This window comes from Lissotriton vulgaris, chromosome 5 (assembly GCF_964263255.1).
Source record: "Lissotriton vulgaris chromosome 5, aLisVul1.2, whole genome shotgun sequence".
NCBI classification, from domain to species: domain Eukaryota; kingdom Metazoa; phylum Chordata; class Amphibia; order Caudata; family Salamandridae; genus Lissotriton; species Lissotriton vulgaris.
In genome coordinates, this window is record NC_141693.1 from 5,154,878 (window position 1) to 5,176,883 (window position 22,006).

A 22,006-nucleotide genomic window follows, 5' to 3' on the forward strand; every position below is an offset into this window, starting at 1 on the left:
CTTGAATCCTGATGGTGCAGTGAGCAAGGGACTCACATCTGAGCATACCCTTCCACGCTTGTGGTGGACAAAACGATTCAGAAAAGGGGGTGGTGATGGACAGAGCATCTGAATTAAACAGAATACTACTACCCAGTCAACAGATCAGGGCTTAATCCATCACTGTTTTTTAGCTCACTACACCATCCCAGCTCAGAACCGGCTACAGGCAAATTAGTCTGTCCCTGGCCCAGTGCATCATGGGAACAGGGCAGACCAAACTACCAAGCCAATTCTTTTACTGGAAAGGAAACAAGCTTCCGGGGACCGGTTTCTGGCATTACACCCGTCTTCGGCCCAGCTTGCTTGAATCCTGATGGTGGAGTGAGCAAGGAACTCACATCTGAGCATACCCTTCCACGCTTGTGGTGGACAAAACGATTCAGAAAAGGGGTGGTAATGGACAGAGCATCTGAAATAAACAGAATACCACTACCCAGTCAACAGATCAGGGCTTAATCCATCACCGTTTTTAGCTCACTGCACCATCCCAGCTCAGAACCTGGCTACATGCAAATTAGTCTGTCCCTGGCCCAGTGCATCATGGGAACAGGGCAGACCAAACTACCAAGCCAATTCTTTTACTGGAAAGGAAACAAGCTTCCGGGGACCGGTTTCTGGCATTACACCCGTCTTCGGCCCGGCTTGCTTGAATCCTGATGGTGCAGTGAGCAAGGGACTCACATCTGATCATACCCTTCCACGCTTGTGGTGGACAAAACGATTCAGAAAAGGGGGTGGTGATGGACAGAGCATCTGAATTAAACAGAATACTACTACCCAGTCAACAGATCAGGGCTTAATCCATCACCGTTTTTTAGCTCACTGCACCATCCCAGCTCAGAACCTGGCTACATGCAAATTAGTCTGTCCCTGGCCTAGTGCATCATGGGAACAGGGCAGACCAAACTACCAAGCCAATTCTTTTACTGGAAGGGAAACAAGCTTCCGGGGACCGGTTTCTGGCATTACAGCCATCTTCGGCCCGGCTTGCTTGAATCCTGATGGTGCAGTGAGCAAGGGACTCACATCTGAGCATACCCTTCCAAGCTTGTGGTGGACAAAACGATTCAGAAAAGGGGGTGGTGATGGACAGAGCATCTGAATTAAACAGAATACTACCACCCAGTCAACAGATCAGGGCTTAATCCAGCACCGTTTTCTATCTCACTGCACCATCCCAGCTCAGAACCTGGCTACATGCAAATTAGTCTGTCCCTGGCCCAGTGCATCATGGGAACATGGCAGACCAAACTACCAAGCCAATTCTTTTACTGGAAAGGAAACAAGCTTCCGGGGACCGGTTTCTGGCATTACAGCCGTCTTCGGCCCGGCTTGCTTGAATCCTGATGGTGCAGTGAGCAAGGGACTCACATCTGAGCATACCCTTCCACGCTTGTGGTGGACAAAACGATTCAGAAAAGGGGGTGGTGATGGACAGAGCATCTGAATTAAACAGAATACTACTACCCAGTCAACAGATCAGGGCTTAATCCATCACCGTTTTTTAGCTCACTGCACCATCCCAGCTCAGAACCTGGCTACATGCAAATTAGTCTGTCCCTGGCCCAGTGCATCATGGGAACAGGGCAGACCAAACTACCAAGCCAATTCTTTTACTGGAAAGGAAACAAGCTTCCGGGGACCGGTTTATGGCATTACAGCCGTCTTCGGCCCGGCTTGCTTGAATCCTGATGGTGCAGTGAGCAAGGGACTCACATCTGAGCATACCCCTAAACGCTTGTGGTGGACAAAACGATTCAGAAAAGGGGGTGGTGATGGACAGAGCATCTGAATTAAACAGAATACTACCACCCAGCCAACAGATCAGGGCTTAATTCATCACCGTTTTATAGCTCACTGCACCATCCCAGCTCAGAACCTGGCTACATGCAAATTAGTCTGTCCCTGGCCCAGTGCATCATGGGAACAGGGCAGACCAAACTACCAAGCCAGTTCTTTTACTGGAAAGGAAACAAGCTTCCGGGGACCGGTTTCTGGCATTACAGCCGTCTTCGGCCCGGCTTGCTTGAATCCTGATGGTGCAGTGAGCAAGGGACTCACATCTGATCATACCCTTCCATGCTTGTGGTGGACAAAACGATTCAGAAAAGGGGGTGGTGATGGACAGAGCATCTGAATTAAACAGAATACTACTACCCAGTCAACAGATCAGGGCTTAATCCATCACCGTTTTTTAGCTCACTGCACCATCCCAGCTCAGAACCTGGCTACATGCAAATTAGTCTGTCCCTGGCCCAGTGCATCATGGGAACAGGGCAGACCAAACTACCAAGCCAATTCTTTTACTGGAAGGGAAACAAGCTTCCGGGGACCGGTTTCTGGCATTACAGCCGTCTTCGGCCCGGCTTGCTTGAATCCTGATGGTGCAGTGAGCAAGGGACTCACATCTGAGCATACCCTTCCACGCTTGTGGTGGACAAAACGATTCAGAAAAGGGGGTGGTGATGGACAGAGCATCTGAATTAAACAGAATACTACTACCCAGTCAACAGATCAGGGCTTAATCCATCACCGTTTTTTAGCTCACTGCACCATCCCAGCTCAGAACCTGGCTACATGCAAATTAGTCTTTCCCTGGCCCAGTGCATCATTGGAACAGGGCAGACCAAACTACCAAGCCAATTCTTTTACTGGAAAGGAAACAAGCTTCCGGGGACCGGTTTATGGCATTACAGCCGTCTTCGGCCCGGCTTGCTTGAATCCTGATGGTGCAGTGAGCAAGGGACTCACATCTGAGCATACCCCTCCACGCTTGTGGTGGACAAAACGATTCAGAAAAGGGGGTGGTGATGGACAGAGCATCTGAATTAAACAGAATACTACCACCCAGTCAACAGATCAGGGCTTAATTCATCACCGTTTTTTAGCTCACTGCACCATCCCAGCTCAGAACCTGGCTACATGCAAATTAGTCTGTCCCTGGCCCAGTGCATCATGGGAACAGGGCAGACCAAACTACCAAGCCAATTCTTTTACTGGAAAGGAAACAAGCTTCTGGGGACCGGTTTCTGGCATTACAGCCGTCTTCGGCCCGGCTTGCTTGAATCCTGATGGTGCAGTGAGCAAGGGACTCACATCTGAGCATACCCTTCCACGCTTGTGGTGGACAAAACGATTCAGAAAAGGGGGTGGTGATGGACAGAGCATCTGAAATAAACAGAATACCACTACCCAGTCAACAGATCAGGGCTTAATCCATCACCGTTTTTTAGCTCACTGCACCATCCCAGCTCAGAACCTGGCTACATGCAAATTAGTCTGTCCCTGGCCCAGTGCATCATGGGAACAGGGCAGACCAAACTACCAAGCCAATTCTTTTACTGGAAAGGAAACAAGCTTCCGGGGACCGGTTTCTGGCATTACAGCCGTCTTCGGCCCGGCTTGCTTGAATCCTGATGGTGCAGTGAGCAAGGGACTCACATCTGATCATACCCTTCCACGCTTGTGGTGGACAAAACGATTCAGAAAAGGGGGTGGTGATGGACAGAGCATCTGAATTAAACAGAATACTACTACCCAGTCAACAGATCAGGGCTTAATCCATCACCGTTTTTTAGCTCACTGCACCATCCCAGCTCAGAACCTGGCTACATGCAAATTAGTCTGTCCCTGGCCCAGTGCATCATGGGAACAGGGCAGACCAAACTACCAAGCCAATTCTTTTACTGGAAGGGAAACAAGCTTCCGGGGACCGGTTTCTGGCATTACAGCCGTCTTCGGCCCGGCTTGCTTGAATCCTGATGGTGCAGTGAGCAAGGGACTCATATCTGAGCATACCCTTCCACGCTTGTGGTGGACAAAACGATTCAGAAAAGGGGGTGGTGATGGACAGAGCATCTGAATTAAACAGAATACTACTACCCAGTCAACAGATCAGGGCTTAATCCATCACCGTTTTTTAGCTCACTGCACCATCCCAGCTCAGAACCTGGCTACATGCAAATTAGTCTTTCCTTGGCCCAGTGCATCATGGGAGCAGGGCAGACCAAACTACCAAGCCAATTCTTTTACTGGAAAGGAAACTCAGACATGAGTCCCTTGCTCACTGCACCATCAGGATTCAAGCAAGCCGGGCCGAAGACGGCTGTAATGCCAGAAACCGGTCCCCGGAAGCTTGTTTCCTTTCCAGTATAAGAATTGGCTTGGTAGTTTGGTCTGCCCTGTTCCCATGATGCACTGGGCCAGGGACAGACTAATTTGCATGTAGCCAGGTTCTGAGCTGGGATGGTGCAGTGAGCTAAAAAACGGTGATGGATCAAGCCCGGATCTGTTGACTGGGTAGGAGTGTTCTGCTTAATTCAGATACTCTGTCCATCACCACCCCCTTTTCTGAATCGTTTTGTCCACCATAAGCGTGGAAGGGTATGCTCAGACATGATTCCCTTGCTCACTGCACCATCAGGATTCAAGCAAGCCGGGCCGAAGACGGCTGTAATGCCAGAAACCGGTCCCCGGAAGCTTGTTTCCTTTCCAGTATAAGAATTGGCTTGGTAGTTTGGTCTGCCCTGTTCCCATGATGCACTGGGCCAGGGACAGACTAATTTGCATGTAGCCATGTTCTGAGCTGGGATGGTGCAGTGAGCTAAAAAACAGTGATGGATCAAGCCCGGATATGTTGACTGGGTAGGAGTGTTCTGCTTAATTCAGATACTCTGTCCATCACCACCCCATTTTCTGAAGCAGTTATGTATGAGGCTACTAGGGGGATTGACTTTCCCTAGGGTTTGTGATTAGAGACCGAGAGCTCTACCTCAAGAGGTCATTCTAGGCTTTTGGTTGACAAGATCGCTGCGAGCCACCCCCAGTCAAGACTTGAGTCTGCGTTGAAGACCTCTTTTGGGGAGGTTTTATGATGATCTTCAGGTCCAGACGCATTTTTTAGGATCGAGTATGGTCTGGAGAGGACCGCTGGTCTGATGGTTGCGGCTTTTCCAGTTTGTGTCGGTTGGGTTAACAGGGAAGTGGGGTAGCCTGGGGTAAGATATGGATACACTCTAATACCCCAGTTCCGTAAGGTAGCCTTATGGTCCAAAAAAGCTCCTGCCCAGCTGGCCGACTTGAATGACACCAGGGTTACCTCAGACGGTTGGTTGCCTCTGGGAGGGAGGAACTCAATAGATTCAATGTCGTTCGAAGCCAGCCCTGCTAGCCCCGAGATGCCATCCACTAATTTTATTATGTTGGATCTGTTGAGGATGTCTTGCCGACCCTTTGGTTTGTATTCAGGTGCCAGTAAGATATGATGTGGCAAATCGTTTTTGTTCTCGTGATCAGGTGAAATCGGGGTCGACTTATTAATTTTGTTGGATAACAGGCCTGCATCAGGTTCCTGCTTCTGTTGTGTCGGGCAGTGAGAAGCCTTCAGCATCGGTTGACTATGACTAGACAAGGTTGCTTGTTTGTTAAAAATTGTTTTAGTGAAGTTCGTTCTTGATGTAGCGTTGTCCACTCGGAGTGAGGTTGGGGCCGGCGCTGGGTTAAGTTTTCCTGGTGTCCTCATAGACCCAGGTAAGCTTGCCTCGTTAGAAGTTGTCCTTGGGTTTTCTGTGGCTCTGCTGGGCTCGTCTATTGCTGTTTCCGCAGTTATCTCGCTAGAATCTGGGGCATTGATCGGGGGTAGTTGGGTGGCGATTGCAGATAATTCATCGTTGAAGTTTGCTAAAAGTGATGGTGCACCGGTCTCAATTAGGGATTTTTTGTTAGCTGCTTTCACAAACAGAGGGAAGAGTCTTGGGTAAACTGCATTTACATTCGCCCTTGTTTTATTTCTATTTTTGCGCTGGCGTTTGCGCTCTCTTTTGCTGCAAGGTGGAGGATGGACTGGCAGCACTTCCATTGTCGGGGGAGCCAAAGGCACTAAGCTAGCCATTGGCTCTGTCGCTAGGTGATCCGTGCTAATTGTGCGCCCACGTAGAGCCCCGCCGTTTTTCAGTCGTCACTTTGGTCGAAACAGAGTCTGTCAGCGTTGTTTGAGGTTGGCTGAAGTTCGACTGCCCGTTTGGCTGGATTGGGCAGGGAGCTGTTCCTCCACTAGGCTTGGTCCTTTCTGTCATGGTGGTCCACGGATTAGCAGGATCTTGAGTCTGGGCTGACTGGTTTTGCCGTTGCGGACATGGATTTATGGATGGATTACCTACCTTCAGCAACTTGACTTCCTTTATGACGCTGGATAGAAAATCTGGGAGCGAGGAAAGAGAATCAATAATTGGGAAGCAGCAACAAATCGACTGTACGAGCTTTGTGGAGGCTTGCGCTCCTAGTATTAAGTTGTTCAATTTGTCGAGTTTGCTATCAATCCCTGACGTGAATAGCGCTAGGGTGTTTAGAAGATCGACCTGCGCCTCCAGTTTGTCCGAATGATAATTTAATGCATTAACTGTTTGTTGGAATGTCTGAAGAAGTTGTGGCCAGACACTAGTTGCTGTAGGTTCTTCTTTGTTGGGCTTCGTGTTTGGCGTGTGTTTAGGGAAATTTTGAGTGTTTTTGAAGAAAAATGACAGATCCGCTAAGAGCTGGTCATTTGGATCAGATGGTTTGAACTGTTTTTGAGGCGATGCCGATGTTACTACAGATGGTGAAAATAGAATGTGCTGGGGACCTTGCGCCACTAGGAATTCTTTCGGTGTGCTTATGGTTTGAGGTGAGTTGGACGATTGACTGGTATTTTTGCGCACGTGAGTATTTTGCACATGGATTTGCGCAAGGGTTAATTGACAGGGAGGAACCGTTATGGAATCCTTTGGCGCAGCCAAGTTTTGTTGGGAGGGTGTTGCTTGAGTTCCTGGTGACTGTGTTGAATCTAAAGAAAAACATGGATTGAGCGATGGGCCCACCGAGTGGGTTTGCAGTGGGCATGCTGCATCTTTGTCTGCTATTGTGGGTGGGGGTAGCTGGGCCGGTTGCAGCTGGGCTTGGTGGTTAGCTGGAGGATTTTGATTGGAACTTGCATCCCCCAGCCAGTCCTTGGACTGATCGTTGAGTGTTGATCCGAAGATATAAACTCCCGGGGGTTGAGCCATCTTTATGGTTTCAATTGACCAGTGTTGTGGAGATAACGGTTGTCGAGGGAGCATACTTGTATCAGCCAATTGGTCCGAGGCTCCAAGCATTGTTGCCTCCGGGGGCTGGGACTGTGAAAGAGGATCAGTCGTGATTGGTTTTTTAAAAAAATAATCCAGCAAGCTTGAGAGCTTTAGGGCTTTTGGCATATCCGTAATGTTACCTTTGTGGACGGAATTGCCATAGCAGATCGGCACTGAAGGCTCCAAGACTCCAGACACTCTGGGGACTCTAATAGGTCAGTGTTAAACCAGTCTTTTATGCTCCGCGCTGTCCCAGGCTTCTAGCTTGTCCTGTCACTGGAGAGCGGCGAGGGACTGTCAGGTTAATTGGTATCTGGCTCTTTTTTAAGGCGGAATACTTTGGCACTTCTGTGGGCATGCACCATAGCTTTATCAATGTGCCTCGGTGATCGCCAATGTCATGACAGATGGCACCCCCCGCTCTTTTATTACCACCTGCCCAAGCCGCCCACCCGCAACGGCCCACGCATTCTGCACCCCTCGAGCACAGACTGGAGGTCAAGACAAAATGTCGGGAAGAGAGCCACACAGATGATGATGCGGGGGAACAGGGGTGGCTCAACCAGAATGGGCAGAGGGGACAGCAAGGCCGGTCGACGCTGGGCTGGTTCAGGGCAGGTTCAGGGGAGAAGGCGGGGGAGCAGCCCCAGAGCTAGAACAAGCATTTACAATGCAATGGTTTCGCCTTTGGAAAAGTTAGAGTTATTGGCATTGCTCATGACATTTCTTTTTTTTTTACTTATAAATAAATGGCATTGTTATTTATATTGCCAACAGCTCTCACAGCCCACACAGCTCTCTCAGCCCACACAGCCCACAGCCGACACAGCCCACACAGCTCTCAGCCCAACACAGCCCACACAGCTCTCAGCCCAACACAGCCCACACAGCTCTCAGCCCAACACAGCCCACACAGCTCTCAGCCCAACACAGCTCTCAGCTCTCTCAGCCCACACAGCTCTCAGCTCTCTCAGCCCTCACAGCCCACACAGCCCTCTCAGCCCTCACAGCTCTCAGCCCAACACAGCTCTCAGCCCAACACAGCTCTCAGCGCTCTCAGCCCACACAGCCCTCACAGCCCTCACAGCCCTCACAGCCCTCACAGCTCTGACAGCCCTCACAGCCCTCACAGCCCTCACAGCCCACACAGCCCACACGGCCCACACAGCCCACACAGCTCTCACAGCTCTCACAGCCCACACAGCTCTCACAGCCCACACAGCTCTCACAGCCCACACAGCTCTCACAGCCCACACAGCTCTCACAGCCCACACAGCTCTCACAGCCCACACAGCTCTCACAGCCCACACAGCTCTCACAGCCCACACAGCTCTCACAGCCCTCACAGCCCACACAGCTCTCACAGCCCACACAGCTCTCACAGCCCACACAGCTCTCACAGCCATCCGCCCACACAGCTGTCACAGCACAGCAGTTGTTCTCAGTGCAAGTGTGCACTGAAGCAGGTACTGTAGTAGAATTGGCCTATACCATGTACTGCACTGTGACATTTACACAGCACTTCATCCCCGGGCTGTGGAGCGCTCTGGTTTGCACGGAGATCCTAGGTGCAAAGGTTTAAGATGGCGCGGGTTCGAGCGTGACCAGTGCCTGTGATGCTGGGTGACGCGTGTGAGGTCTGGAGATGGGGACTCTGCGCAAGCGCAGATCGGCCCTCTTACGTGGCTGGTTATAATATACTACTTTGCACAAGCGCAGACATGCCCTGCCTCTTACATGGCTGCGCAGCCAAGTTTTAATGTGCTCCATTTTTTTTTTTGCTGTTTGCAAAGTCCTCTTATTCCTGCTGGCACGGAGTGGTGCATCTTCGGCGTTTCACCCTGTGCGAGATTTGTTGAAGGAAGGAACAGATAGGAGAGGGGCTGCTCCATGACACTGTGGTTTCCTTGACAGTGGTTGCTCACTTTTTTTTGCTGGGGGAACGAACAGACAGGCTGACATTGCAGCACGCACACAGAAAGACGGACCTTAGACACTGCAGGCACACAGACAGACAGAGACTGCAGGCACACAGATAGACGGACACTGGAGGCACACAGACAGACAGACGGACCTCGGACACTGCAGACACACAGACAGGCTGACATTGCACGCACACAGACAGACGGACACTGCAGGCACACACACAGACAGACGGACCACGGACACTGCAGGCAGGCAGACAGCCGATCACCGCAGGCACACAGATAGACGGACATTGCAATCAGACAGATGGACACTGCAGGCGCACAGACAGCGGGACACTACAGGCACACAGACAGACGGACACTACAGGCACACAGACAGACGGACACTACAGGCACACAGACAGACGGACACTACAGGCACACAGACAGACGGACACTACTGTTTTCAACCTTAGCTCTGTGGTTATTAAAGCTTGCGGTGTCAGTGCTGAGGGATGGTCGAGTCCTTGGCGATGTGGGGAAAATAAAGTACCTATAAAGCATATCATGAACGGTGCATGACTCATAAGTGCAATTAAACAATATCTTAGGCGGACTACTACAACTGATGTCCAATCACATGCTGTGCTTCTGACAACCAACATGTGTGCGTAGCCGGAGCAACTCTATGTAGTACCCCTGATGATCACAGAAGGTCTCGCAGCAGATGGGCTATCAAGCCAGACCTAAAAAGGGGGTAAACGTACAGGAATCTCCTAGGTCATGTACTTTTACTTTCATTGTTCAATAGTGAATGGAGCGTAATGACGAAGTAAGCAATATATCCGGGTAAAATGTATCACAAATGGAGATTTATTACTAGAAGTCGACACAAAGAGGGGTAGTTACAAGCAGAAATTCAGTCCATAGCTGTCTTCATATAGAGCAAGATGTCCAATGCAGACGGCTGAAAGGAACTGACCACAGCACGTATCAAGCCATACCTGCGCATATCGATGTGGCACAAGAAGTGGGTTGTACGAAGTAAGTCCACTGGCAATAAACCCCCACCAGGAACACGTTGACAGCAGTTCAGCACTACTTCTTCGCTCTTCCAGCTGACTGGTAGAATATACTGCACATTACTTCACAGACACTATAGACACAGTCAGCAGACACTAGATACACAGCATACAGGGCACACCCCTCCCTCTGTCCAACAAGCACAAGTAGGCATCCTTATTTACCACACTCACAAAGCAAACCATGGTGAGAAGCATGTGACAGCCCCATCCTGCCCACGGTTTATACCTAGCATGGAAAACAAACACAATACACACACAAATACACCACAAACACAATGTAGCCAAAACAATCATCATGGGACTACGTAGCTTGCTCATGAATTGCACACCCTCTGCAATGGTGCACGTGACCCACAGCCTGCCTATTAACTACAACTAGTCCAAGCAAATCATGCTGTGATCCATTGACTGTCCACGATTCAACCACAACATGGTGCAATGCAACACATGGGACCCACAGTCTGCCCATGACTTAAATACAGTAAAGACATGACACAAGCAAGCCCACGACTTATACACAAACATAACACGATGTAAGCGACTACACAGTCTGTTTACATGTTGCTCACAGTTTGACTTAAGAAAAAAAAACACAACTAGCCTGTTCAAGACGTAAACTTAACATGCAGCACATGATCCAAAACTGAATATGTGACGTGAAGATACACATGAAACGAGCCCATGACCAAGCCTGACTAACAGCGAGAACTTGCAGCTCCCCAACATGCATGCCAAAGGTACCCGATAAAATCAGAAGCAGTATGTCCATGCGCTTAGCCAACATGCATGACACAAAGACACAAATCTAACCAGCATTCACCAACATACTGGATAAATATGTTCGCACTGTGCACTGTTACACTGCCATGCCCGAAACCTTTCATTCCTAAAATGGCATCCACAGCCCATAAAATAACCCAGAATTTTCAAATACCAATAAACAGTCAAGCAGACAGGCCCACACCATGCTTAAAAAGGGTGCCATTATGACTTTCCTCTATAACATCCTGATATCTGTCATCTGTGAAGCTGCCACTTGGTGAACTCGCATACATTTACCAAACATTTCTGATTGTATATTCTAGCCCGTCAAGAGGCACTTGTGGGCCAAACTTCAATGGCTTTGTTCCAAACATCTGCATCATCTGCCCACTAGCCACTGCTTTGGGTAAAATGCATTTAAGTCTATAAAGAGCATTTGTATCTACAGATAAAATATCTGTTATTACTGACCCTGTAAGCATCTGTTCCTAGCGTGTTGTGCTATAGATCACATATGCGCACCCTCTTCCTCAGAAGCTGGCGATGTTCACACTTCTCTTTGACACTACCCTTACACTACTCACCCACTGGACAGAAGGGAATCTAAGGTGTAGCCTGTGTCCCTATGTAGTGTGGACTATGAGCCGTGTCTTGTGAATCCAAGTTCTTAAAATAAAAACATGTTGCGACATCTGAGCCCACTACTTGATGACTGGAGTGGCAGAGCACGTGAATCTACAACAGTACATGCTAGCACATGTATTTACAGGGTGTCACATTTTACTTTTTCTGAAGTCATTGCTCTAAATAGCATTTAACTAACCATTACGGTTTGTTGGTGTGTTCAGAGCAATAGTTAGCTTGTTCATTTACTCCCTTGGAATAGAGTACGGTTGAATTGTTTTCTGACCTAATCATCTCCTGGTTGGCTCTGAAGCCATAATTATGCAAGAATGGGTTACACTTCTGCCATGTTGGATCGGAGCTTGTACATTTACATGACTCTTGACGTCATTCAAAAGAAACTAACGCTCCCTATAAACATGAAAGTGCTTTTAAGTAGGTCTGCCCGTTTTTGTAACATTTTATTTGCTGTTTGTTTTCCCTTAACCTTTTCTTATTTGTAGCCAGATCCCTAGAACTGTGCCTTTTGATATGAATTGAAATTTAAAGAGTGGATTTTGTAATTGTAAGCATTCGACTGCCAGAGATCAGGTAGGGTAGTGGCGAGAGGCTTAATTCCTACAGACCAGTCGTCCAGTTTTTCTCTTAGGCAGTTTCAAGACCTCCTTAAAATACTCGGGGCTCACCAACAAGCTGTTGAAAGCTCATTGTGGTATCATTTGTGCAAATTCAAGCTAACACGCATAGAAAACGCAGACAGTAAACCTCTATTTTGTGCTTCATGCTCTGAGCACCCAGCAAACAAAATATATTTCACAGGTTTAGAATGTTACAAGTGTTTTACCGTTCCTGTGGAGTTAATGTGGCTATTAAAGAGGTTTTTTTTGTACTTGCATGCCGCATTTTTAAGAGGATTTTTACGTTGTAGCTTGCACCTGGTTGATTGCCCTCAATAAAGAAATCATGAAACTGAATTTAACCTTTTCTGCTTTATCATGTGCTGGCTGTCAGCCATAGGCATACGAGGGTTGTAATGTCCACAAATCCATACGGATATGTTTGGGCTTAATATACATGCTTCGACACTTCAGCCTCTCACAAAGCGGTTCAATCGCCAAGACCATTTCGGACTGAAGAAAGCGGTTAGTCACTCGCCTGACTCACGAGGGTAAGAGTCATGATGATTGATTCTTCTAGATGCTAAACATGCGCTTTTTCTCTTCCAAGCCCCGCTATTATTAAAATATCGGCAGAAGGGGAAGGGGGGGGGCAACGCAGAGCGCGCTCTCGGCAAATCAAAACTCCATTCAGGCGGGTGATGGATGACGCTGCCCTGCCGGTGAACCCTCACTTTAATACAGAGGAAGTTATGAAAGCGACATCGATCACAAGGCCCTGCGAGGCGGGGCAGCCCCCGCAGCCCGCGGGGTGGCAGGCTGCCTGCTTTCCCTCTCAGTTCAAAATCAGGAAATTATAGCGTCAGTAGCGGAGGGGGGACAGGAAAGGAACCACTCACCTGGACTTCCTCGGCTGGCCGGCCCTCCGCTCCTGTCCGGTTAGCCCCCCACCCTCGCCCGCTTCTTCCTCCTTCCAAGTGAGGCGGCCGGGGTGGCAGCGCTGCAGGCCAGTCCCGCCTCGCTTCACCCGGGTGCTGCGGGAGTTCCTCTCTGGGCTCCCAGTCTGCTATCACCCGGCCGGGAGCAGCGCAGACTTCCAGCGCTCGCCGTGGCTCCTCTTCTCGCGCTGGGCGGCGGGGGGGGCGGGCACTTCCGGCCGGCCGCGCTGGGATTGGCCGGCCGGCTGAAGAAACCCGCGGGCGGGACGGGATACCAATATTTGTTTGTGAGGACACGGGGGGCGGGAGAGGACGAGGGGGGCGGGCGGGAGAGGACGAGGGGGGCGGGCGGGAGAGGACGAAGGGGCGGGAGAGGACGAGGGGGGCGGGAAAGGACACGGACGTCGGGAGGGAGGAGGGAACAGCAAACACGGCCCGGCCGGACCAGACACGGGGGCGTTCCCGGCGTCGCGTGACGTCGGCAAAAGCCAAAGAATCTCGGGAACGCCCCCGTGTCTGGTCCGGCATTGATGGACAGGCCCCTCGTCCAATGGCTAGGCTCCATTTATGGAGCTAGCCAATGGGACGGGGGGGCGTGTTCCATAGTGCTTACTATACTCATTAGATTTCTCTGGAGGAGGAGCCTAACGGCTCCGCCCCCCAGCGAAACCTAAAAAGCAGCCGAGTGCTCTGCAAGGCCGACAGGCTAAGCTGGGGGCAAAGGCAGCAGACAGCGGACGCAAACCAGTGCAAGTGGGAGCTACCTGCAGGGCCCTTGTACTGGGGTGAATGTATGACATTGTTCTACATTCTGTCCATCAACTGTGTTTTTTGCAATTTTCACCCCGAGTGTGCTGGGTATACTCAGACGTGAGTCCCAGGCTCTCCACACCACTGGAGTCAAGCTATCCAGGCTGATGAAGGCTGATAGCCAGAAACCGGTCCCTGGATGCTTGATTCCGGTCTGGGGAAGACATGGCTTGGTAGTTCAGACTGGACTGTTCCCATGAGGCACAGGGTCAGAGCTGATTTGCATATAGCCAATGTCTAACCCAGGGTGGTGTGGAGTGCAAAAAAACGATGGATTTAGGCCCAGATCCTTGTACTGGGTGAATATATGACATTGTTCTACATTCTGTCCATCAACTGTGTTTTTTGCAATTTTCACCCCGAGTGTGCTGGGTATACTCAGACGTGAGTCCCAGGCTCTCCACACCACTGGAGTCAAGCTATCCAGGCTGAAGAAGGCTGATAGCCAGAAACCGGTCCTTGGATGCTTGATTCCGGTCTGGGAAAGACATGGCTTGGTAGTTCAGACTGGACTGTTCCCATGAGGCACAGGGTCAGAGCTGATTTGCATATAGCCAGTGTCTAACGCAGGGTGGTGTGGAGTGCAAAAAAACGATGGATTTAGGCCCAGATCCTTGTACTGGGGTGAATGTATGACATTGTTCTACATTCTGTCCATCAACTGTGTTTTTTGCAATTTTCGGGCCCTTGAGGGCAGCACCGGAGAGAACCAGGAAACCAGGAAGTGCGGGGTGGGAAGTTCTCAGCGTGCGGCACCATGCAACAACGTGTGGAACAGGGAGGGGGTGGGAGAGCGAGGGGGAAGACTGTTCTCACCCGACTGAGTGCCCTACCCTACCCACAACTGCGGGGGGGGGGGCAGCAGACGGCCCTCGCGCCTCTCCGCCCCTCACTCCCTCACACGGATTTAATTGCCGACTTGCCGACTTACCGGTACGCAACCGCTCCCGGATCCTGGTCTCAATCCCCGATGCCGATAGTGCACCGTGGCACTCCGAGATACTCCGCGGCGGAAACCTTCACGGCTCCCGGCTTCCCGGCTCCCGAACACAGCAGCTCACACACCATGCCACTCGATCAGCGTCCAACCCCGCCCACCTCGCCTCTCCACGCCTCGCCTGACGACACGTCCCCACAGACGGCTGCAGTTTCCGTTAGTGGGGCGCGGCTCAATCAGGACAGGACATCAGACACCTAAACACAAGAACAAACGTTACGTAGGCAATGGTGGCACTTGTGTAAGTATCAAAAGCAAACAATGTAAGAGGTAGCAGACAGTGTGTTACAAGAGAAAAGTGACGTGTGCATGTTACAAAAGAGTACCAAACACAGGTAAAAGGGTAATACTGCAATAAATGGCAGACTCTCAAACCACAAGAACACACTGGGAATGCACTTCCATAGTCATGGAGGATAGAAATTTCCTATACTAAAAGGTCTTCCTTCAGATAATAGAGAGGGCATGGATTAACTTTGGAAGTGTCTTTGAAGGAGGAGAACTTTGAGGTCAGTTTTGAGGACCTGGGAGGAGGTGGTGGTCAGGAGCTGAGGCGGAAGTGAGTTCCAGATTCTCACCGCGTTGCCTGAAAAGGATTGGGCCATCGATCTTTCCTTCTTGAAAGTGGGAGGTTCAAGCAGTAGATTTTCTGCATTTTGTGATGGTCTAGAGCCTCCAGAGAGTTTCAGTTTATTAGCCAGATAGCGAGGAGAGGAGGAGTTCAAGGCTTTGTGGGTGATGCAGGCCGTCTTGTAGATAGATCTTGCCTCGATGGGAAGCCAGCGGAGGGTGGATAACATGGGTGTGATGTGGTCACTTCTTTTGGCCCCATAAATGAAACGAGCTGCTGAATGGAGAACAGACTTAAGTGGGGACAGGTGGGATTTGGGGAGGCCAGTAAGAAGAGAATTGCAATAGTCCAGTCTGGAGAGGACCAGCGATTGGACCAGGGCTTTAAGGTCATGCTCCGGGAAGAAGTGACAAATCCCCCAGAGAAGGCGCAGTTGGTATCAAGCAGACTTTGCAATTGAATTAATAGGGGAGAGTAGATTGAGTTTTGTGTCGAGTATGACACCAAGGGATTTTGCGCTGTCAACAATGATGGGTTTATTGTTCAGTAGATTCATCTGGTCCATCCATGATTGAACCGGGGGAGGAGAAAGTGAGGAGAAGAGGAGGAAGAATTCAGTTTTGGAGGGATTCAGAATCAGTTGATGTGTTGACATCCAGTTTTGAATGGAGTCCAGAGTAGAGTTTAGGAGGGAGAGATCGTGAGTGGAGGCAACCTTGAGGTAGATTTGAGTGTCGTCTGCATAGAGATGATAGTGGACCCCGGATTTACTTAGGAGATTTCCCAGTGGTTCCAAATAGAGATTGAACAATGTGGGTGCAAGTATGGAGCCTTGAGGAACACCTTGACCCACCGCCATAGGAGATAAAAGACCGTCTGCTAATTTGATCATTTGGGATCTATCAGAGAGGAAGGAAGCAAACCATTTAAGCACAGTGCCCTCCATGCCCATTCTCTGTTGAAGAGTGTTGTGGTTGACAGTGTCAAAGGCTGCCGAAAGGTCAAGGAGAATTAGAAGACAAGACCCCCCCCGAATCGAGTATCCGCAGGCGTCATCAATCACTTGCAGCAGGGCTGTTTCAGTGCTGCAGTTTTGGATGAAGCCAAGCTGAAAATTGTCAAGAAGATCATTGTCCTTGATATGCAGAAAGAGTTGTTTTGCTACACATCTTTCTATGATCTTCGCAAGAAAGGGTAGGATAGTGATGGGGCGGAAGTTGTTGAGGTCATTCGCATCAGCAGTGGGTTTTTTAAGCAGAGGGGTGACCTGCCCAGTTTTAAAGGGGACAGGAGGGAGCCTTGACAGAGGGAGAGGTTGACCAGAGTGGTCCAATAGGAAAGGGAATGGGTATAGAAGTCAATGGCAATGGCACTAGGGATGGGGTCAAGAGAATGGTTGGAGAGCTTTGTTTCGAGGATGCAATTGAGGAGGGCATCTTCAGAGATGGGGTCAAAGTTCTGCCAAATGGTTAGTGATTTGCGCTCCTCTGGAAGGATAGGATGAGCGACCTGATCCACAATGAATTTCACTTTTTCGTCAAAGAATACACTGAAGTCTGCAGCTTTCTTTGTAGAATCCTCCAACCTGGAGGTTGGGGGAGAGCAGTTAGTATTCTTGATGAGATCAAATAGTTTTTTGGGTCTATTTTTGGCTGAATCAAGGAGGGTTCTGAAGTGTGATGCTTTCCCAAGGAAGATGTGCTTGTGGTACTTGGATCTTGCTGAACGAAGTGTGGCCAAATTATCGGTGGAGGGCGCTTGCCTCCATTGTTTCTCCAGGAGTCTTAGGTGCTTCTTTTCTTCATAGAGGGATTTGTTGAACCAAGGTGCTGAGGGAATGGGCCTTTTTTTTTTGCTTTGGAGAGGAGCTACGTTATTGATTTCGACTGCAAGAACTGAGAGGCATTGGTGAGATCGTCAACATCTAGATTCGGGTCTAGCCTTGGAAGTGAGAGCAAAGCTGATTCACAGAGGGAAACGGTGTCAATATGTTTAGTGTCACGGAACCAGGAGGTAGCCCTCTTAGGTTGGCCAAGAGTTATAGAGTGTGTTAGGTGAAGAGAGAATGGGATGAGGAGGTGGTCAGACCAGTTTACGGGAATAGGGGTAGCGATAGAGAGCATGCCTGCTTTAGAAATAACAAGGTCCAGGATTGAGCCCTTAGAGTGTGTTGATTCTGTGCTGTTTTGGATAAGATTGTTTGCAGAGAGGAAGGTGGCCAGCGAGTTCGCCGAAGAGTCTTGCAGAGAGCCCCAGTGGAGATTGAAATCACCCACGAAGGTCTGATTATTACTTTGCGAGTACTGGTCGCTGATGAAGTCAGTGAGTTCCTCCATAAACTAAGGGCCGCTGCCAGGTGGGCGGTAAATGACATGGAATCTGAGGGGTGAGCTCTTGTGTAGTTGAAGCTTATGAGATAGACATTCAAAAGTGCGGAAGGTGCTTTTGGGAGAAGCCTTCAGTTGAAGGGAGTTTCTAAAAATTACTGCAACACCTCCCCCAACTTTGATAGGTCTGTCATTCCTGAAAATAGAGTAGCCAGTGGGTAGAAGGAGATCAAACATAGAGTGAGAGGTATCGTTGAACCAGGTCTCTGTTAGGAAGAACATGTCAATATTGTGAAGGGTGATGGTATCAGAGATTTCGAGTTTGTGCTTTATTGCAGATCTGCAGTTGTGGAGCAGACAGCGCAGCTCTGTCGAGACTGTTTTGGTGACGGGGACACTTGGGCTAAGAAGGGTGATAGGGATATTGTACCTATTCGGGGGTGCACGGGAGGGTTTAGGTGGATGCCTGGTTCTGACAGAGGAGATGGTCGGAATAGTGTAGATAGTTGGGTTACTCGGAGATGCAAGTTGAGGAAGGGTGTTGTTCAAGGGCTTGTGTGAGTGAACGATGTTTGCAGAAAACAGGTTATGCTTGGCTATGATGGGGTGAGGGAGCGAGGTGCATCTCGTGGGAAGGTGAGAGTTTTCCAAAGGAGTTGAGGTGAATGGGAAAGTTGAAATCTTGGAGCTTAAAAGTGAAATGGAAGCTACAAGCTGGGAGATGGAGGTGATAAGAGAGCCTAGCTTATTTTTAAGAGAGAGTAGGGCAGAGCACGGAAGGGTGGGTGTCTCGATGGCAACAGGAGGGGGTGAAATTGGTGGTGGAAGGCAGGGAGAGGTGGGGGGCAGGAGGAGAGTTGGGGTATAGGGTTCATAGGTGGGGAAAGGTGGAGGCTGAGAGCGGGGGTTGGTGTGTCAGAGGCGAAGGGAGAGTTGTTTTTGTTGGCGTTGCACGAAGGAAAGGAATTAAGGACATATATTTAGGGGGAGATGGGTGCGGATCAAGGCGGTGGAGGAGAGGGAGAGGGGAGGACTGTGAGGTGTCATAGGAGTGTAGGAGGTTTGGGAGGAAAAGACGGGAGGTGGTTGGAGAGGTCCTGTCAGCTAGGAGAGGTGGCTTTGAGGGAACGGGCATCTGGCAGAGTGGGGGGGTTGAGAGAGGGGGAAGTTGAAGAGAGGAAATGGTTCTGCTGGGCCCGATGGAGGGAGATGGCAAGGGTTACCAAGGGGGGAAAGGGGGAAGCACAGCATTGCTGGTGGAGTGGGAGGGAGGAGAGAGATGCAATGGGATTGTGGAGAAATCGGGGAAAGAAGTCAGGGGAGGAGGGGTTAGAGAAGAGTGGGAGAGGGAGGAATGAGGGGAGCATAAGGAAAGTTAGCTGGGGGAGGAGGTTGGCGGAGGGGTGGACTAAAAAGGGGGGTGACAGGTAGGAATAGGGGGGAGGAGATGAGATTGGAGTACCGGGACAGTGCAGATTGGACGAGGAGCGAATTAGCTAGTGGTAAGGCTGACGAGATGAGGGGGGGGGGCATACTGTGAAGTGGGAGGAAAGGGAGAGGAGGGCACAAGGGAGGGGGAGGGGGAGGGAAGAGGGCCGACCTGTGCCTCCCGAGGGTGCAGCCTATTGGAGTGTAGGGGGGTCAGGGGAGGAGAAAGGGAGTAATGGAATACAAAAGAGCAGGTTGCGAAGTGAGTGCAGACCACAAATGGGGCAGTCAGGACCCAGGGGGTCACTGGCAAGCTTCCCAAGGCCCTTGGTTCAGGTGAACTGGAAGTAAAAAATGAATGACGCAACTGAGGGCGGAGCCTGTGGCAGGGAGGAAGTGGGTACTGGTCACCGGGTCACCTCAGGTAAGCATGTTGCTCCTGCTTACATTTCACATGCTTTATTTAATCTTGCATTCCTTGAGTGTTTGCTATTTCAAGTATGTTGTTCATTTTTTTAGGCCGCATATTGCTCTTGTCTAGTGCGTAATTTGAATTGAGTCACATCCAGGTGTTTATAGCGGGTCAGTGCAGTGCAAGCTTCTCTCAGTGGGGCAGTATGGTGCCCAGAGGGGGAGAGGATGTGGCGCTATGGTCAGAGCTGCTGAATTTGGAACTGAGGAACCTGGTTCAGCCTTCATGGCCAGTCCACCAGACCACTCCCCCTCAGGGAGCACCTTCACATGCTAGACCTTAGAAGGCCCGCAAGATCTTAGAAGCCCTAGTGTCTTAGCACCAGCAGGCGGACCCTAGCGGTGGCAAGTGTGGGTTTACCTTGAAGGCCTGTCCACCACAATCCATACTAAAGGTCACCTCCAGTCTTGGGGGCAGGCCTACGAAGCAGCACACCCTAGAGCGACAGTGACTCTGTCACTGAGGTCACAGGACCCTTGAGCAGGGCCGTTCTAGGGTGGTGCGACCGCACCAGGATCTGACCAGCCGCGGTCCGTGCAACTAATAGTGGTGGGGCAGAGGGGACGGGTGAGGGGGGATTTCGAGGGACGATGCAGAGGGAAAATTAAATAAGTAATTTGTTTTCCCTTTGCATCGTCCCTTGTAATCCCCCTTACCCGGTCTCAACGCTGTTACCTGCATGGACTGCGGCTGGTGCTGCGTTCAGGTGGGGGGTGTAGTGTTTGCAAGTATAATATGGTTTTAAAAGCACTTGCTGCCTCCTTCCTGGCCTCCATCAATTTTCGGCAACAATAAAAATGTTATGATAACTCCGGTGATTAATGTTCTTAGTAGAGGGAGATGGTGTTTTGTCTAGTGGACATTTTCACTCATGGGAAGGAAGTGCAGAGGGTTAATGTGCCTGCTGCTAAGAACGTGTACCATGCAGATCACAAACTGCACACATTGTAAAGAGGTCAGTGGTTACTGCTTTTGTCAGAGAGAGCCCATTGTTACTTGCAGTTAATAAGTTAAAATCCTAACATAGAACAGCGAGCTCTTAACTCTCATGCAAGAGCTGCATGCACACTGCAAGGTGTAAATTGGAGGGTTATGGTTTTTTCCCAGAGTCTTCAATTATCCTGATGTTGCACAAAAGGGTTCATTTGTGTAGAAATCAATTCTGATTATTAAAGGTAACCACCAACCATGATATTAGGTTTCAAATTCGGAGTTTGTGTTTCTCCAGACCAATCACTATTAAACTATTACTAGTATGGTTGTCATGTGACTCCTACACCTTGTGGTCCTTTGTCTTATGTAACATTTCCTATACAGTGATTTACACAAATATGATTGGTTGCCTCTGTATAATATATGTGATGTAAAGTGCTCTGACACCCTACACTGGTATTGGTGGTGCTGTACATTTTGTGATACTTTATTATTTTGACATGTGTACGCATGCTAACAGTCTCTGCAAAGATGTTTCCTTATTAGTACCAGTGGAACATACAACTGCAGCAGTGAGAAAGGTGACCAGTCAATCTTTTCATGGGGCCCTCCACTTCACAGCAGCACAAGTCACATGTTTTAGAAACTTTTGATCCATTTGAGCTATAGACAATTTACTAGTTAAAATCGTCAGCTTATGCAGCAGCTGATGTATTATGTGGCAAATACGGCAGATGTGGGTTTGTGGGATGCATAGGTTTGACGGAGTGAGCAGCGGGTGATTCTGTTCGTTTGCTTTTTTAACCATGAATAGCAGGTACGTGATACTCTAGGGATTAAATTAACCTAATTAAAGGATGAAGGTTGGCGCTACCAAAAGAAACTTTGACGTTTTTTTAAAAAGAGTTAAAAAATAGCTTTTGCACCTTTGAGTAGAAAGAAGAGCGAATTATGCGCGTAATTAGGTGGGTATCGTTATGGTCTTTAGGGGAAGAGATACACAGATACCGCACGCGTGATTATTTAAAAACAAAATAGAATGTTGATGCAGATAATTAGAAAGCTGCAGGAGGATGTATTGGTTAAGAACATTCGTTAAAATTGAGTTGTATACCACGATGCCAAGGTTAGGAAGGAGAGATGTTGATAAAAAGATACATTTTGTTGGTTCACTTTATATTGGTATTTTGTAATATGATGACTACCTCTTTGGAATATAGAACAGATCATTTTGTAATAATGCTGTAACATGAGATGATATATGTAACAAACCGGGTCTGGCGTATGGCACAGTAAGGCTGCGCCCGTTCAAGAAACAAACAAAACAATTTGCCAGTACTGTGCAATTTTTTGATATATTAGCAGAAGAGCTACTAATTACTCCTCTACA

General features: G+C 49.4%; 1 protein-coding gene across 1 annotated transcript in view; it reads left to right on the top strand.

The window, feature by feature from the left end:
• The window catches only part of B3GALT4 (beta-1,3-galactosyltransferase 4), a 210,469-nt gene that overhangs the window by 26,226 nt on the left and 162,237 nt on the right, over nt 1-22,006 (top strand). The gene's annotated exons all lie outside the window — the stretch shown is intronic.